The 18855-nt window shown below is 34.0% G+C and overlaps 1 pseudogene; it reads right to left on the bottom strand.

Moving 5' to 3' along the window:
• Positions 1–3029: 3029 nt before the first annotated feature.
• LOC120215665 lies at positions 3030–9927 on the bottom strand (annotated as a pseudogene).
• Between the last annotated feature and the right edge of the window lie 8928 nt (positions 9928–18855).

Here is an 18855-nt window from a genome sequence, read left to right as displayed (position 1 = left end):
TAGTCAGAATCGTTGGATAAGACAAAGAGGGTGACCTGGATTAAGGTCCTGGGTGTCCCATTACAATTTTGAAATCATATTACCCTTAAAAAGATGGCAGAGTTATTGAGAGATTTTGAATCTTTAGATGAGAATGTAGATCATTCCATCGATTGTGAGAACGTAATGATTCTGATAACTACAAACCAAGGTAAGAGGGTCGATGAAACAATGAAGATAGAAATTGGAAACTATATTCACTTGATTTGAGTATTGGAAATCGGCATTTCAGATGATGTTGGAATATTAAAGCAATGGAGAATCAAACAAAAATTGAAGAGAGATTTGAATGATCATAAGGAGGATTCTGTATGAGCTCATCGAAAGAGGATAACTCTGGCACATCTACGACTAAGGTTGAGAGAATTGAAAATGTGAGAGATGCTGCATTAATTGCGTGTTGATTTGGGAACGAATTCAATAGAAATGATGACCTTCATTCACCATAGAAAACACGAAAAAGTTATTATTTCTGAAGATTGGCTTTCAACTAAAAAAATTGACTACAAAAATTGTTCCAATTCAGGAGGGGAGTTGGGTTGTCCTTTTGAAGTTGAAGCTAAAAGAGTTGAAGGTTCAATATAGAAGGTTAAAGCTTTTCTTGAGGAGACTTTGAAAACAATCGAGAAGCCGGCAAGAATGTCGAGTGTAGTGCCTTGAAAAATGGAGATGTTGGTTTTAATATGGGTGGAGGCATAGACTCTTGCAACTAATGATGTTATGAATCACTCACGGAATCTAAAAGTAGTGGCTAGTGAGAATTCATATTCAGCCGCTGGTTCAGTTGAGCCAAAAGATAAAAACAAACTTGTGGGTCCAGTGGATAACGAAAAATAATTGGTATACCATAACAAATCAAGGGCTCTTAAGGACATAAAGGGGCTGGATAATTTTGTGACGGATGATTTGGACAATTTCTTTCCAGAAGTAGAGCAGTTGAGAAAACAAAATTGAAAAGATGTGGATCTCTTTCGAAACTACAAGATCATGTTATGTCGAATCCATGTAGAAGAAAAAGGGATCGAGCATTTAAGAATATCAAATTGATGATAAAAGATTTGGAGTCCTTTGAGTTATCAAGAAGGTCGTTATCTGATTCAAATTTAAAAGGTGGATGGTTGGTTGCGTATAAAGAAGGCGAGGAAACTTTGGCTTTGGGAAAAAACCTTGGAATCTAAATAAACAACGAGGAGCTTGAGGTGGTGAAGGAATTATCATTGTTATAAATGAATTAAACTGGTGTGAATCGTGTTAGGGTATGCTGGCAGTTAGTAGTTTTGTGATAATAGTTCTCTCTAGGTTTGTTAGACGTTTAAGGTGGGAGCAAAGCCTATTTTTTGCTGCTTGTTATTGTAGGAGTCTAGAGTATAGATTTTTTTTGCTTCATGAGTATGAAGATGAGGCATTAGATGATTCTGGCTTTTTTCACTTTTGGGTGGATATCGTCTCTCAATTCAGGAATCTAGCTCTGTTGGAAGCGCAGGGAATTTCGCATAAAATTGGTATGTTTCCTTTTTTTGTGTATTCGGGTTGTGTATCATTTATGAGCAAGTAGTGTTCTGAAACGAACTTTTATTGTTGAAGAGATATGTTAGGCTCTAAAGATGTTTCAAATTAACAAGATGCTATAGTATTGGCGATAGTCTATTTAGGTGGTGTAGTGAAAAAAGTGTATTAAGGTTTTTAGTTGGGGTTCGAATGTTTGAGGGTAAGTTTTTATATGTAGGTTATGTGGTCTGCAGTTTTTGGTTCTGTGGTAACTGTAATTTTTGCTGTTGATTGCTAATTTAGAGTAAGCGAAGCCGAGGTGGGTCGATTTAGTGGGGATTAGTGGATCTTGTAGTCATTGATGAAGTTAGTTTTGGGTCGTTAGCTCCTTTGGAGTAAACAAAGTTGAAGCGGGTGGTTTTATAGGGGATTAGTGGATCATGTAGCCATTGTTGAAGCTAGTTTTAGGGGTTTGATGTTTTTTTTTAAGTCTAAACAGCGTGTAGGTGAAAGTTTGATGAATTTTGGGGAACAATGTTAACATTCTTTGTTGTTTGAATGCATAAATATTGTTCGAAGAAGAAAATTTTAGAGTAGTTACACACTCTATTCGAATACCTCGTCTTTGTTGAAAAATAGGTTGTCCACTAAGTGAGTCTATTTTCAAGGTGAATTGCATAACCCTTTTCAAATTTAAAGATAAAGAAGTTGAGACAGATTCCCAAGTGGCGTTGATATGGTTTGTAACCCATCTTTGAGGCCTTGGCGTTGGTGAGATACTTTCGATGAGTTTGATAAGTTATATCAATATTCCTAGGTTGAAGGGTGGCTTGGTTGTTTTGTGATGTCCAAAAGGGCTGCTGCGCTCTTGGTTATTGTTGATGGTGCGGTAGGTTACAGTCTTCCTTACAGCTTGGTTGTAGGAACCTTGGGGAATTGGTGGTTAGCCGAGTTGTTTACAAGGAGTCTGTGCACTCATGTGATTGGGTTCTTGTGTCTTGAGGGTTAGAGATCTTCGTTGTTTGCTCTACTTTGTTGCTGCAATTTAATTAATGTTGTGTTTGATTCTAAGTCGGGTTGTGTTTCTCTTGTAAGGTTGTTTGTTGAGAATCACACCTTGAGTATTAATGTAGGAACCTTCCTAGACGTGGTGTTGTAGTGTTATTGTTAGATTCCCTTTAGCGCTGTAAGGGTTAGCAGATCGGCTGGTATATTATAATGGTTTTGTCAACACCTGGTTGTTTTTGATCCTTGTACCTAGTTTTGAGTACCCTTTCCTCCATTTAGGTTAGGGAGGTTTTTAATTATGAGGCTCTTAACTTAGGTTTGCTAATTTATTTATAAAATGTAATTTGCCGAGCAAAAAAATCAAAAGAACACAAATGAAGCACTTATGACATAGAAGCCAGATAGACATTGAAAATAGTAGATGTAAACAAGAAAGCGAAATTGTGCTCAACGATTTTGTAAACCCCTAATTCAGTTGGGTGACATCATTTGATTTAAACAAAAAATTTCGAGTAATCCTCCATGGTGGTGTACTCCACTTAGGGATAAAGTTGTGATGCTTCTTCACCTCCTATTTCAAAGTTTGTTAAGCATCCTTCGTAGAATATGTAATAGAAATGCCCCAACCCCACCTGTCCTGCTAAGTCCAGCTCTGCGAAGTCCAGCTCTGCATGCATCCATCCATTTCATACATACATACATACATACATGCATACATGCATGCATACATACATACCTTTCATGGAGGCTAGGAAATCATCTATAGAGATGTTGATTTTTTGCAGTTTCCTCCCAGAAAGGGTCTCCCATTTCTGGATAAGCTCTGATTGTGTGAGAATATTATCCAGTGGCCTAATGTACAATATTTTATTCAATGTTCTTTGATAGTGTATGTGGCGACGTCATTTTCGTCCATGTACCATTTTATACATACATATGATGATCATTAACAAATTAACGAAGAACTGTCTAAACTAAGAGGGACTAGTTAATGTACCTTTAACATTTCCGTCACCATAAAGAAAAACCTTGTCTTTAGGTGGAGTGAACCTTTCAAACTGGGAAAGTTTGCCAATAAAGTTACCAGCAAAACAGTTGGCAACAACGTAGGTGAAGGGGTTGTTGGCCTCTTCAATTACCTTTCTCACTGCCATCTTCTCATCAAATGTTACTCTTTCTGGTTCCAGTGCATGTCCCATTAGTGCAGGATCCATACCAAACTTTGAAGGCAAAAATCGATGTGCAAACCCATAAATTTTGAGTTACTAGAATGTGATTTTAATGCTATATATATTTATACATGGATAATGTTGAGTGGATGATGAAAGAGAAGAGGAAGTCTTGTATATTCCTTAAAAGGAAAAGAAGAAGGGCAAGTATGTAAATACCTCACATTCCCATCTTCTTTGATGGCATCCACAAGCTTGACTACAACAGAAGATTGTGACTGTAGAAATGCATACCAGACATGGTGCAAATAACGACATCCACTTGTTTAACAACCTCTACCAGTCTTTTATGATCATTAAACGATCCCTCGATTAGATGAGCCCCTTGCCTCTTGAATGAAAACAAGGTCTCCAGCTTTTCAATATTGAGCCCCGATCTCTTAGCATTGAAGGACATGGGTTTCATGACCCTTGGCCAAGTTCGCCTTAACTGTAACACCCTAAACATCGGGTCAATGATAAAAATGTATGAAATTAAAATTTAGTGGTTAAATTGAAATAAGTTGAAAAGTTTAATGATTAATTTTGGAAATTTTGTTTATGACTTATTAATGGAAGATTGAAAGGGCAAAGAAGTCTTTTGGCTGGAAATGAATTTAAAATTCATTTTAATGAGATATTTAACATGTTGGATAAGAAAGATCTCTGAAAGCTTGGTTTCTTCTCATTCTCTGCTCGTGAGCCTCCTTTGCAATGGTGAATTACTTTCAAGTTGGTTGTTTATTCAAATTTTGGTTTGGTTTTGAAGACTTAGATGATATATAAGCTTAAGGAAAGCTTTAGATGGATTAAAACTAAAACATATTTGAATTAATGATGAATATGTAAAATGGGTGTTTAAGGGAATTGTTGATATGGTTTAGTTTTTGGATTTCTATTGATAAATTTAACTTGTCAAGGGTGTAATTAAGGAGTTAGAAGGATTAGGAAGGACTTAGAACATGTTTGAATAAATGACATGATTTTTATTTTTAAGAATTCCATATGGAAATCTGGATGTTATAAGAGGATTATTGGAAATATGTTGATTAGGATAAGTGTTAATGAGTTTGAGCAGTTGAATGGAGCTAAGAGTACGAAGTTTAGACGAATTTTAGTTAAATTCGATGTGAACTAAATGAAATCTGGGTAAGGGGTATCGGTATTGGAAGAACAATACTGTAATACCCCAAATATCATATCAAGGACTATATCAAAAAGATTTGAAATTTTAAGATTTAATTGAATAGGTGGTAAAAGATGAGAAAAATAATTTGGAATAGAATTTAGACTAATTTGTATCAATAGATAAGTTAAGAGGGCACTTTGGTCTTTTAAGAGGGAAAATGAATTTAAAAATATATTAGGGATTTTAAATAAAAGGAAAGAGGAAAGTAAAGCATTTCCTACTCTTCTTCTTCTTCACGTTGGTATTGATCTTCTCTCTAGCATAAGGTAAACTTCCATTATCTAGTGTTTCCTTTAAATTATAGGTTGCTTTGGTAACATGAAATGATATATAAGCTTAAGGAAGGAGTAAAGAAGATTAAAACTAAGTGGTGGACGTTTTATAGCATATTTAAAGAAATGGGTTTTTGAATGATATATTGATATATGTGTTTTTATTAAGGATTATTAGTAGAATTGACTTGTCAAAGGATTGAACAAGAGATTAGAAGCATGAGATATGATTAAAAACATGTTTAGAAAAATGATATGATTCTTGAGTTGTGATGTTCTATGAATATGTTAGATGTTAAAGGTGGAAAATGAAGTAAAGTTAGTAGGATTAAGTAAATAGGAGTTAAATACTATTGTTAGAGGTAAAAGTATAAGATTAGAAGGGAAAATTAAGTGAAAATCAAGCTGAAAATGGTAAATATGGGCAATGGTATCAGTATTGATAGAACAGTACTGATACTATAGGTATAAATGGGATGAACAATATTCATACCGATGTAAGTGGTACCGATACTGAAGGGGTATCGATACTAACAAAGGGAAGTATCGATACTAACAAAGGGATGTATCGATACCATGGATCTATAATGTCAAAATGGTATCGATATTGAAAGAGAGAATCGGTACGATAGTATAGTAGTATCGATACTGAAAGAAGGGTATCGATACCATGCAACACAGAATATAGAAATGGTATCGATATCAAAAAGGGGTACCAGTACCATAAAATAGAAGTATTGATACCAGAATAGTAGTATCGATACTATTGAGATTGGAACGACAAGATAGGTTGAAATTGTAATAGAAATTGAAATAATGATACTTTGAATATTATTAAAGTATAATGCTAAGGAATATACTAACGTTTGGTATGGTATATGCCTTGAATGGATGATTGTGTAGATCATAACCAAGCTCCTGAATCTAGCAAGAAAAAGGGGAAAAAATAAAGTTGTTGATTAGCCAGATATCTCTACATCTTATTAGCGGGGATTATTAGGTGAATACATTTATTGTATACAATTGAGATGAAGATGATTCGTAATGAGTCAAGTTAGAATGTTTTAATTTTAATATATGTTGTACAATAGTTAATATGTTTTTATATTCATGTATGGAAAGGATATTGTAAATAAGTTTTAGAGTATGAACTGCTCTAAAACGAATGAACAGAATAATAATGCATATGGGTGCATTATCGGCATGAAAGGATGCCAAAATAATAATGCATATGGGTGCATTATTGGCATGAAATGATGCCAAAATAATAATGCATATGGGTGCATTATTTGTATGAAAGGATGTCATAACTGAAATGCATGAATAGATGCATTAAAGCATGAAAGGATGCCATAAATGAAATGCATGAAAAGATGCATTAATGCATGAAAGGATGCCATAACTAAAAATGCATGAACGGATGCATTAAGTCATGAAAGGATGCCATAACTGAAATCCATGAAAGGATGCATTAAGGCATGAAATGATGCCATAAATGAAATGCATGAAAGGATGCATTAAGGCATGAAATGATGTCATAACTAAATATGCATGAACGGATGCATTAAGGCATGAAAGAATGCCATAACTAAATATGCATGAACGGATGCATTAAAGCATGAAAGGATGTCATAAATGAAATTAATGAATAATTACTAAAGAACAATGAAAAGAAAAATGTACAAGAAAGAACGGCATGTTGGATATACTAAAGATGTTTATGATAATAGTACGAAGAAGTTTGGTTTCAATAATAGGGAATTATTTAATCCTTATGGATGATACAAATTAGTGCAAAACTAAGAAATTCCTAATAAGTTTATGAATTACCGTATTGGTAGTGGGTGTGCAACCCACGTAAATTATAATAAGTTTGTGAATTATTGTATTGGGACGACGTATGCAAACTACATAATTTTTAATGAATTAAAAGAGTTAAATGATATTATGAATAATTATTAGAGTAAAATAGTTTTAAAGTAAAAGATTAATGGCCTAGCTGTGCAATTAGTCAGAAAGGTGTCAATTATACCAATTAGAGGAAAGGTTAAATACATTTGAGTAAAATATTAATGGCCTAGCTGTGCATATGGCAGAAAAGTATCAATCATGCAAGTTAGGTGCAAGGCTAAAGGCCTTTGGGTAAATGACTAAAGGAATTTTAATGCATTTTGATATAAACGGTGCATAAGTGGTATGAAAGGATGCCCCAAATGAAAATATAAAATAGTATGTTAACAATGCTTAAGGTGTCGTCCACGATGATTATAAAAGATACATGATCAATTGGCACTTTAGTGCAATACATGTATAGTATTTTCTCATTCAATGTACCCAGGGCAAATAATGAATAATGGAGAAAAATATACAAAATGATAGGTATGTCGGGCCTACTAAGAAAAATTTTGATAATTGTATGAAATAATTATGGTTTAATTGAGAAAGGCTTATCTGGTCTTTATGGATTATGAAATTTAATTTCGTCATTCAATAGTCATAAAATAATGATGTATAAATTGTGATATCATTACAATATTATGTCTCACTAAGTAAATACTTAACGTGTGTTGATTTCACGCGTAGGGAACAATCAAGGTTTTGCCGAGTAATGAGTGCAACAATAACAACTTTCATCAATTAAAGGTTGATTCATCAGTAATATAGGGATAATCTTATTCATTTTGAAAACTTAGTTGGCATGTAATGGAACTAAAGTAAATATTTTATAACGTATTTAAAATGATATTTTTAGTATTTTGCTTCTATGAACATCATACTCTGTGGTTGTTAAAATTGAAACAAAATTTTATGAGTTTTCAAATGACAAAATGTTTTAAAAAGTGTTGTGACATCCGAATCTCGTATATAGAAAGGTATACATAATATGGGTGTTATAAGTACCGATACTATAGTGTTAAATCGAATGAAAAAAGGTTGAATTTGTTAAACAATATCGGTACTAATTGAATTAGTATCGATACTGAAGTGGAGTATCGATACCAAGAGTAAGGTATCAATACTATTATTATGTTTGAGATTCCAGGATGCCAAAATGGTATCGATACTGATGGGGGTATCGGTACCATAGACGAGAAGTATCGGTACTGCAGGAGGGGTATCGATACTAATGCGTTGGAAATATAAAGAGAGAGTTTTAGTTTTATCTTTGTAAATGTTAATTTGGTTATACATTAATGTTAAGTGGTATTGATATTGGATATATCTATGTGTTGATTTGGATCAGAAGCGTATCGATCAAAGGAATTTGCTGAAGTGATTTAGTGAAAGATAAAAATATATCGTTTAGGACTTTAGTGAGGGAAAGGTGAGTGTAACTCATTTGTTTTATATTAGATTTGAGGGAGGCTTGTGATAAGCCAACCTCAGAGTTTTTGATCGAAAATCTTTCTATTTTTTTATGTTATATTTTTACAATGTTTTATTCAAGTTATACTACTTAAGCTATGTTTTGATGTTTATATGCACATAATTATGAAAATGTGATATGTGGATATGTGTATACGAAAATGCTCGATGTGAAAATGCTTCTGTGAACAACATACTCTGAATAAGGAAATGATAAAAAAAATTATGTGGTTAAGAAGCCCAAGGTATATGTATGAGAATTATAGGTATAGTTGGCATGCCAAGAGTCGAGGGTTCTATGTGGTCCTTCAGGACAAAACTATGTGTTCCTTCGGCATAAAACTATATGGTCCTTCTGGACAACCCTATATGGTCCTTTGGGAAACATATTTGGCATTTCGGTGCAAATTATGTAAGTTGTGGTGACAGCATTAGTGCACAACCTTAATGTACTCAAATACCTAGAGTTCTCAGTAGTACGTATTGTGCTATTTTTAAAACAAAGTTATATAAACAAACAAGATATAGAAGTATACATCTTATTATGAGACGAGAATTGAATCTAATATGATATGTGTTCTACGAAGTTAATAAGAAATTATTTATAATGCTTTATTGGACTCGTACTTGCCTCACTAAGTCGACAACTTAGCGTGTGATTGTTTCGCACGTAGGTTCAAAGAAAGAAGAAGATTAAAGCTAGAAGATGACAACATACTCTTGAGGAGGGTCACATCAGATCAATTTGAACGTAGGTTCTTAATTTTGGTAATATTGTTGGCATGTACTATACGTTGTAAATTGAAATGCTATGGTCTATTTTGTAAACTTATATTTTTTTTAATCATGTAAATTATTAAGTATTTTATTTAAATATGAATGTGTGTTTTCATTATTTATTTTAATTCAAGGGTTCCACCATTTTAATAAAAATAAAAATCTAAATTTTCCACTACTTTTTAAGAGTTAATGATTTGAAAAGTCAATGTGACACCTCATATTCGTATCCGGGTCGGGTACGGGTTAGGGTGTTACATTTAATGGTATCAGAGCTATGGTTTAATTGATTTTTAGTTCGAAATGAAATTGTTTTTGTTTTAAAAAATGTACATGCCAACTAAAAGTTAAGTCTCTCTGATCTAATAAGGTAATTAGTATGATGTCCTTACTAATAGAATAGTGATTTGATCCTAATAGATGTCAGACTATGAGGGCTCTCGAAGTAAAGCGGGAAATAGGAATGAATGTAGCAGTAACTCACCTGCCCCAAGTAGGCAAGGTGAGGAACAGACGCCTCAGGGAGTGCTTGTACAAGATCAAAAGATCTTTTTCCACACGTTGGATGTGATTCTGACATGTTTCCAACCGTCTGCTGCCTCAGCTCCTAACATGAACATGGCTAAGGAGCTTAGAAGTCTGGGAGCACCATAATTTAAGGGAGAAAGGTCCCGTTGCTGCTGATCTGCGACTTAATGACATTAAGATTATGCTATAGAGTCTCCATTGTTCTGAAATGGAGAAATTGGATGGGGTAGTTTAATTACTATGTGGACAAGCAAGAATACGGTGGACGAATGTGACGATGCAAGCTAAAAGGGACCAGGTGACATGGTCGTTCTTTTTGGAATAGTTTAAGAACAAGTATATCGAGGATCGGTTCATTCGTTAGATGAAGCAAGAATTTATAAGTTTAAAGAAAGGGAATCGTACTATGTATGAATACGCGTGCGAGTTCAACAAGCTGAGCAGATTTACATCAGAGTTGGCCTCTATGGAAAAAGATTCATATGATTCCTTTGACCAAGTTGTTAAGAAAAGATTGTCTTTTGATAGGACCCCTGATTGTCAAAATATTTTTGAAGCGTTGAAGAAAATTTTGACAGAAGCTTCGGTATTCCTCCAACCAGAATCTGGCAAGGATTATCTGGTTTTCAGTGACGCATCTCACAATGGCTTGGGATGTGTATTTATGTAAGAAAATAAAGTGGTGGCATATACATCAATGTAATTGAAACCGCACGAGAAAAATTATCTGACGCATGACTTGGGGTTGGCTACAGTAGTGTTTGCTCTAAAGATATGGTGTCACTACTTATATGGTGAGCGTTGCTACCTCTACGCATCACATTTTTGCATCCCGTACTTTACACCATATTCTTTATTCTATATTCTTCATTCTTTGTATTCATATTCAAACACATCCGATCCAAATTTTATGCAAAAGGCACAAAAATACTAGCATGAATGTTCCTAAGGCCAGTTACAAGATAAATTTCGAGTGACCTTTGTGTCTGGAAGAAGTCAATGAGTACGAAGATGAGGAACACTATGAAGTTCTTAATGAGCTATTAAGATTGGTGGAAAAAGAAGAGAAACAGATTCTACTTCACAAGGAAGAAACATAGCTTGTGAATTTATGAACAACAAAAATAAAGATAGAGATAAAAATTGGCACTACTCTATTCACAAGAATAAGGCTATAATTGATAAGTTTGCTCCAAGAAATTAAAGAGTCATTGTATGGTCGTATCAAGATATGAATGGTTTAAGCATTGATATTGTGGTCCATTAGCTGGCAATTAGACTAGACTGTAAGCCAATTCAGTATAAAATTAGGAGAATGAAGCCAAAAATGTTATTAGATATCAAAGAGAAAGTGATGAAAAAGATCGATGCAAGTTTCCTTTAAGAAGCAAAGTACCCTGAATGGGTAGCCAATATTGTTGTCTGAGTTTGATATTGTTATGTGAGCCAAAAGGCAATAAAAGGGAGTGCCATAGCCGACTTTCTTGTGAGACGTACCTCAGAAGATTACAAGCCTCTAAACTTCAATTTCCCAGATGAGGATTTGATGTGCATTTCTACTGAAGAAGAAAGTGCAACGAGCGATAAATCCTAGAAATTGTATTTTGATGGAGCCTCTAACGCTTTAGGGAAAGGAATTGGAGCAATGTTGATTTCCCCAGAAGAAATCTACTAACCTTTCACAAGTAGATTGGAATTTCTTTGCACCAACAACATGGTAGAATACGTAGCATGCATTATATGGTTAAAGGCAGCCATTGAAAGAATGGTCAAAATGCTTAATGTATATGGAGATTCCTCATTAGTAGTGTATCAACTAAGGCTAGAATGGGAGACAAATGACCCAAAACTAATTGAATATAAAAATTGGGTCCTCAAACTTTTGAAAGAATTTGAGGATAATACATTCAGATATCTTCCTCGAGAAGACAATCAAATGGTCGATGTTTTGGCTAAATTGGTCACAATGTTTAAGGCTAATAAGAATACAAACGTGATGCCAATAAAGATGCAAGTATATGAAACCTTGACACATTGCTATCTTCTAGAAGAAGAAGTGGATGGCCATCCATGGTACTATGATATCTTACATTATATGAGATACTAAACATATACCCCAAGTGAACTAACAAAAAAACAATCATAAGAATGGATGTTGGATACTTCCTTTATGGAGAGATCTTATACAGAAGGGACAATGATCAAGTTTTGGTAAGATGTGTGACTGCTAAAGAAGTAAAAAGTAATGGAAAAGGTACATGGTGGAACATGTGGAACACATGCAAATGGTTTATATATGGCAAAGAAGATCATGAGGTATGGATAGTATTGGGTCACGATGCATACAGACTGCTTTAATTATATAAGAAGCCATGAATGCCATATTTATGTCTAAAAATTCAAGCACCACCTTCATCTTTACATGTTATGAGCTTACATTAGCCTTTTTCCATGTGGGGTATGGACGTCATTGGGGCAATCACACCAAAAGCTTCAAATGGGCATCGATTCATCTTAGTGGCAATTGATATTTCACTAAGTATGTAGAGGTTGCTTTTATTCCATTATCATGAGATCTACAGTTTGCAAGTTTATAAAGAGAAATAATCTGTCAATATGGGTTTCCAAAAAGAATCATCACAGATAATGCTACTAATATGAATACAAAGATTATGAATGGACTATGTGTACAGTTCAAGATAAAACATGTCAATTTTGTGACCTACCACCTGAAAATGAATGGGGCAGTAGAAGTAGCAAACAAAAACATCAAAGGAATCAATATCGAGACTACAGAAACTTACAGAGATTGGCGTGAGAGAATACCCTTTGCCCTATATGGATATAGGACAACTGTGCGCACATCGACAAGGGCAAGGCCTTTCTCTTTGGTATATGGAACAGAGGGAGTCGTAACCATTGAGGTTGAGATTCCATCACTTTTTGTCTTGAAAGAAGTAGATTTAGGTAAAGCTGAAAGGGTTCAGTCTCCTGTTGATCAACTGAATCTTATTGAAGAGAAGAGACTGAAAGCTATAAGTCATGAATAGATGTACCAAAAAAGGATAATGAGAGCCCATGATAAGAAAATATGCCCAAGAGAGTTTTGGGAGGGTAATCTAGTGCTTAAAAAGATCTTACCAATCTAGAAAGATTTCAGCGGGAAATGGATGCCTAATTGGGAAGTTTCATACGTTGTCAAAAAGGTTTTTTCTTGATGAACATTGATTTTGACAGAGATGGATGGAAGAGTGCTGAGGAAACCGATAAATTCAGACTCTATGAAGAAATATTACGCCTAAAGAAAAGAAAAAGAAATAAAAAGAAAATGAAAAATGAAAATAAAAAGGAGGGTCCAAGATGAAAACCTGCAAAGAGCATCTCGAAACCAAGGGAATGATTTGAGTTGAAAACCTGAAAAAGGCAGCTGAAATGCATTTTGATGTTGGGGCATCCAAGAAATAACTCTCTCTAAAGCCTAGTTGTTCGTGAAAGACTTCACATCTGCAAACAGCTCCGCTACATTGAGATCTCCCAATCAAAGGATCACCGCAACATGTCAAATTAACTGATTTATGAACACTTGTGCTAGAATTCATTATAACATATTCTTTTTGCTTCCAAAGTCTCTATTCCATTATTTCGATTGCCATTACTTTGTGTAAAAACCTATATTGTGTTAATAAATTTCATGATTATCATTTCAATCTTCAAATCATTCATTTCTTCTTGTTACAAACAACCTAACATAATTTAATTCCAAACAAATAATTTTTCGGTATTACATTTGAATAAACCTATAAAATAATGGGAATCCAAAGCAATCCACCATGTCGATATTTACACCCATTGAAACAAGTATTTGATAAAAGGTGACACAAGAGATGTCATCAATAGCCCGAATGAAAAAATAAATAATGAAAGATAATTACTGTTCGTTCGGGGGAATATCTCCGGCTGCTCCCGGGCATATGCACGCATAGATTATTTTAAAATGAAGAATGTCAGGATTACGGATCAGACCATGATTCAACAAAGACAAGGACTCGACGAGGATAAAAAATAAAACAAAGATTTACAAGAACTTATAACTCAAAACACGAAAATCACATCAAGCATATTCAAGCATTTGCAAAATAAGAGCATACACATTCATTTCTCATAAAGTTTTGAATATATGACGGGAATTCAAAGAGTTAACAAAGATTTCATGAGGAAGAAGATGATTTCAACAAAGAATCAGTCCATATTGTTTCACCATTGAAGGAAATTGATCGCAACAAATTTGAGGGTCATCTGGTCATTACCTTCGGGTACTTTAAATACAAATCACTGACATATGATAATCTTTTGCATGTTTAAATCTTTTCAAAGAAAGGATAAAGCACTCAACATTTTCAGTGCAGAGTTCATAATGACAAAAACAAATCCAACGAGGGAGAATAATATTATAAAGAGAAGAACTTGTTCAAACTTGGCACAACATTTCCAGTGGAGGGATCATAATGAAAAGAACTCATCCAACGAGGGAGAAGAAGTTCATAATGAGAAGAGCTTGTTCAACCTTAGCTCATTCCATAATATAAGGAGTTGGAACAACACCAATAATTGGCTCATCTGTCGCATTTGGAGTTGGATCAACATCCTCACTTTAGTTGAATCCATCACTGAAAGTGGTCGATCAACATTTCCAATTAAAGGGTTTATAATGATAAAAACTCGCAGATCGAAGAGCAGAGATTGAGCTGGAAAATGGTGCTTTATATGTTTGCTTCATTCCCGTTCCACAACAATATGCAAAGAGGGGCAGCTGTAATCACCATTTTCTCATTTATATATATATATATATATATAAATGAGAAAATGGTTATTCTTATATTTTTATTTATTATTATTATTACTTAAAATATATTACAAAAACCATTTTACAAATCGAGCTCAAACTGAACCTAAACTAGGCCCAAACCAAACCCAAACCCAGGTCCAAATTAAAACTAACATGAACCTAACCTGAACCTAACCCTAGCCCTACCATTGTAGCCCTAAATCCCCATCCACCGTGCTCTACCCCAAACAAGGAGATTATTGCTCCAACACACCACTCCACACCAACTCATCAAGCAACTACAAGTTACAAGGCAAATGTCATGATTTGTATCTTCTGAAAAATCTGTAATATGGTATAAAACTCAAATTAAACACAGAGTAAAGGGGATTTTCCCTTTTTTCCAGAAGTAATACAAAAATATCTTTCAAGATATTTTTTCTTCTACCTTTTCGGTTTCGAAAATAATAATAAAAAAACTAAGTATTTACAGTACCAAAAAAAAGAGAAACGAGGAGAGTTTGACTGGTTACTTGAGAGTAAAAGATGAACCGAAGGATCGGTTCATTCACGGTGGTCACAACTAAGAAAAAAGAGGAGTAAGAGTTTTTCCTCGTGTTTAGGGGTTGTTTTCAGTGGTTTTAGCCCCAAATAGGGGTCTAGGGTAGTAGGTATGGCAGTTTAGACTATCTTGCGCTAGGTTTAGGTTTTTCGACCGTCGTGTGTGGTCGTCAGAACGACGGTGTGAGGTGGTTGGCAGTAGGCCGACCGAGAGAGAGGGGGGAGAGGTGAAAGCATTTTTAGCCTTTTTTTTGGGAATTTTAGGTTGAAATGAAGGAAAAAATAAAAAATGGGTTTTATAGGGGAAATATAGGATAAAATCACATATAGGTCCCCTTAGGTTTAGCGCGTTTTTGTATTTTGGTCACTTGTAGGGACCAAATTTGGTATTTACCCTTTTTTCGTGCATGTTACGTGTTTATAGAGTTAGTTGTTGTTTAGTCCCTATAAGTTTAGCATGTTTTTGCATTTTGGTCGTATGTCGTGACTATTTAATTTTTATTCTAATTTGGTTTCATAATTTTTGCATTTTTATTTAATAGTGTATTTATGTTTTGAAAAATATGGATAATTATTTTTAGCCCCTACAACTTCCGCGTGTTTTTGCATTTTAGTAACTAACCAAATTTTTATTTTTGTTTAGATTTACACATTAAATTTTTAATTTTTTTTAATTTTTTTTTTAATTTAGCCCATTGTTACATATTTAATTTATCTTTTTTAATCCCTGTAATTTAATATTAATGCAATTTAATCCTTGTATATTTTTTATTCATTTTTGTTTTTAACATTTTTTGCTTGTTTTTTATTCTAATTAATTTAATTGGGTTTATATTTGAATTTGTATTTCTAGTTTTTATTTAATTGGTTTTTTTTAGAATTTGTCCCTAGATTAGATTGGTAAACCAAATTGGATCTAGTAATTTGGATGGCACCCTAGTTTTAATTAGGAAGCAATTCGATTCAAGTTTTCGCATAAGATGCCCGAGTACTTGAGCCGATTGTTCGAACTCTTAATTTGTTAATCATCAACTAATTTTAAAAACTATTTCAATTTAATCCCTTAATTTCTAATAGGTTAATTTAGATAATTATTAGAATTTTGATTTGTTGATTAATCCTTAAATTTTAGGAATTATTGATTTAAGTCCTTGAACTTTTAGATTTGTTATAACTCTGGATTTTAGTTATTTTGCACTTTAGTCCTTAAAACTTTGATTAGAATTTTAAATTAATATAATTAAATAGGTTAAATAGAGCATCCACTTTTAGGTATATTTCAATATAGTGCTTTTAATTTAGTGAATAATCCGAGTTGGCTCTCGCCTAAATGCTCAAGGCACCATCTCAATTATTCGATTCAGTAATTGATTAAAATCAAAATTATTAATATTAGAACCTATATTTCTAGGTTTATGCCTCTAGGTTCTTTAATTTTCATAATTTGACACTTTAAGATAGAAAAAAACCTTAACCTACCCTTAGTTAATTAGGATTAATAACAAATTGTTTGATTGCATATTATTTTCAAACACAAGGCAATGTCCATCTATTAGGGAGTCAATAGTATATCTCTCGTAAGTATGCTCAAGGGGTGACTACTGGTGATTTCCGAAATAGGTCAACATCCATTTCAAGATCACATTATGATTTCTAAAATCGAGGCAATATCTGGTTATTGGGCACAATAGATGATCTCCTGCATTCATGCTAGGGGCGAATGTTATTGGCTTTAATAAACGAATACCCTTTTCAACTTTGTATCTATAATAATTTTTAAATCAGATAAAGTTCGAGTTCAAAATTTTTTTATTCTAAATATAGGGTAATCAACTAGGTACCATTTTTTTGTGCTTGTGGGGGTGTTAATCCCTCCCCACGCATAACCGACTACCGAACCTGATTTTTGAATTTTCGTAAACCTCAAAACTTGGTATTTTGATAAAAATAAAATATTCTATTAAAATCACCCAGTTTTTATGGTGTCCCAACCACACCTTGAAATGATTGATGGTGACTCCTCACATTTCAAAACCTTTTAAAATAAAAAAAACCCCTAATCCGATTCTGGTCTTTCCCCACCTTGGCGAAAAATAGTGTTGACACTTATCGATCGTTAGGTTCCATGATTGGATCTTCTCGGCTCGTTCTCACATTATTGAGTACTCGTCATAGGAGAAGGAAAATGAAGCCTTTATCGCAATGTCGAAGTTTGGAACTCCAAGAGTCCAACGGAGTTTAGAGAAGTTTAGGTTGGTTTTAGGCCCTTTTGGTTTCAGAATTGAGGTTTAAGAAGGAAATATGAGCGTTTTGATTTTGTTTAGGCTTAGTTTTGTTATGTCCAACCATTGCTAGTGGTGATCGAAGGACAGAAAAGGCCCCGATTTCCGATGGTCGACGCAGATACCCTGGTCTTAAGTCTCCATACTTTCCTATCAGAGGTCATGTCCTCGGTAAGTGCTAAATCCTTCAAATCTGATCTCAAACCGTCTTCCCACTTTCGCCTTGGTCGTCCTCTCCTTCTGGCACCGTCGACTGTAATCGACTTGCCGTAAATTGATATAAATACATAGCTGAAACAATCTTCATATGCAGTCTTCATATGCGCGTCTGTAATGGGAAGTAATCCCTGTATATGAATCCCTGCGTAAACATCTCTGCATATAGACAGAAACGTAAGACCCGACAAAATTTAAAAAGAGGAAACATGACGAGAAGGATACACAGAAAGTCAACGATAGCAAGCAACGAGAAGGAATAAAGTCAAATGGGTTAAAACCTAAACCAAGGCAACACTACTCCGCTACCCTAGTTCTAAGCCTTCATAAATTCCAATGACAGAGACGTAAAAAAAAGTTATAGAAATTACTACAAAGGCATTAAAAGAAGACATAGATGATACACCCTATGGAATCATCTCATGATTGGTCTTTGGGCATACTCTAACAAGGAGAAATCTCTTACACAGAAGCTTTATTCACAATTGAAAGAGAAGAATTTGTACATATGGTTAATCCAACAATCCGACAGCTAGCTGGGCCACCTAATGAACAACAGTCACTTTGCATCATGTTCCCAAATGGTGAAACGTCGTTCGAGTTAAAGACAATTTTGATCCATCTTCTATCGACCTTTGATGGTTTGCAAAATTCAAACTCGCATAAATATTTGAAAGAGTTTCATATGGTTCACAGGGAGTACAAAGACCGAGTAAAACTCTGTGATTTTCTTTTTTTCCTTAGTCGATTCGGTGAAATAATGATTATTTTATTTACCTCATAATTATTTAAATGATCATGTTTCTTTAAATGAATTAGATTCTTAATTTGTGTAATAATGTTCACTTACAGAAATGTAAAATATAAATCATAACTTTAATTATACTTAAATTTTCGATGGATCTTTATCTGATTACATATAAAAAAACGAACTAATTCGAAACTAGTGATATGATTAAAGATATAGACCACATTTGATTAAATTTTTTAATAATAATTCTTCCAACACACATGTAATTAAGTAGTTAACACTTGAAGTCTTGGAAGAGTATGACCATATCGACTTAAAACCAGCCAACAGTACGTCAACATACAT

Source organism: Hibiscus syriacus, unplaced genomic scaffold (assembly GCF_006381635.1).
Source record: "Hibiscus syriacus cultivar Baekdansim isolate YM2019G1 unplaced genomic scaffold, ASM638163v2 tig00110151_pilon, whole genome shotgun sequence".
In the NCBI taxonomy this organism is placed as follows: Eukaryota; Viridiplantae; Streptophyta; class Magnoliopsida; order Malvales; family Malvaceae; genus Hibiscus; species Hibiscus syriacus.
The sequence above is the reverse complement of the archived record's forward strand: the minus strand, read 5'-3'. Positions and strand labels throughout refer to the sequence as shown.